Source organism: Cetorhinus maximus, unplaced genomic scaffold (genome assembly GCF_964194155.1).
Source record: "Cetorhinus maximus unplaced genomic scaffold, sCetMax3.hap1.1 HAP1_SCAFFOLD_551, whole genome shotgun sequence".
In the NCBI taxonomy this organism is placed as follows: Eukaryota; Metazoa; Chordata; class Chondrichthyes; order Lamniformes; family Cetorhinidae; genus Cetorhinus; species Cetorhinus maximus.
This window is the reverse complement of record NW_027596493.1, coordinates 177,871-179,210: the sequence shown is the minus strand read 5'-3', so window position 1 is coordinate 179,210 and position 1,340 is coordinate 177,871.

Genomic DNA, 1,340 nt, shown 5'->3' with positions numbered 1-1,340 from the left:
GCAGACCAGCTCAAGCGGCCGTACCGGCACAAAATGGGCAGCCGGCCCAGGCGCCAATACACGGACAGAGAGCTATAACGGGGGGTTCCTGGCGCAACTGAGAACCACGTATGTGTCCCTGTCACCTAGCGACACTATGAAGCTATTGGAAATAAATTACCCCAACTAAAACCTAGACACGGAATGAGTCGTTTTGGCAAAAATTGAGGGAAATAAGGCAATGCCACCGTCTCCATAACAGGGACGTTCGCGGGTTAGTCCGGATAAAACTACCTGAGGCGTTTTGGGGACGGCTGCGGCGAGCGTATCAGGACGGAACCTGGTGTAATGATATCGCTGCAGACCAGGCACAGCAGCAAGCTGATTTCCGAGCCTTTAGAGCAGAAATGGCACAAGTCTTAGGGCAAGCCCCAGTTAATTGGAATACAGTGACTGGAGTAAAACAAGAAAAGGGCGAGAGTGCCCATGAATATGGCAATTGGAAGTTTGAGGCATATTGTAACTACGGGGGTGTAGGTGCACTGGAGGTTCACTAGAGCTTTCCCCACCAGGGACTGCAACGCCACCACGGCCACAAAGATCCTCGCTTTTGAAGTAGTACCAAGGTGGGGAATCCCTTTACAGATAGATTCGGATCAAGGAGCGCATTTTACGGACAGTATTATGAAAAGGACGTGTGAGCTGCTCGGAGTAAAACAGAAATTTCACGTACCTTACCATCCACAAAGCTCAGGAATGGAAGAATGTATGAACCGCACGTTAAAAAATGCTATTGCAATGGCAAACACAGCAACTAGTAGGGGATGGGTGGATGTGCTCCCCCGCATATTGATGCGACTGAGGGCTACCCCCAACAGGACAACTGGTTTAACCCCTTATGAGTGGATGACCGGGAGGGCGATGCGCTTGCCAGAGGGCAGAGCCACCGGAAGTGAGGATATGGGACCCATCAGAGATAAAATTAAAAACGATATTAAGCAATTGGATGGACAGCTAAAGGAATTACAACAGGAAGTGAAGGACCAACAGGCTATCAGGGATTTAGAAGAGAGGACAAAAGGGGGACCCCCGTCACCACCGGCTGAGGTCGGAGACATGGTGTTTGTTCAAATCACCCCTAGCCAACCAGGTTTTGCCCCAAAATGGACTGGACCGTACGGAATTATTCACGTGCCTGCGTCGATATGAAGGGAAAAGCTAGGTGGAAACACTGGTCGCAACTGAAAAGGTATGATGTAAGTAAGAAAGACTAAATTACCAGGCAGCGGGGGGAAAACGGGCAACGAGCAGTCCGTACTGTGTAGGCCAAGTGGTTTAGGATTCATTCCCGATCTGGAGGA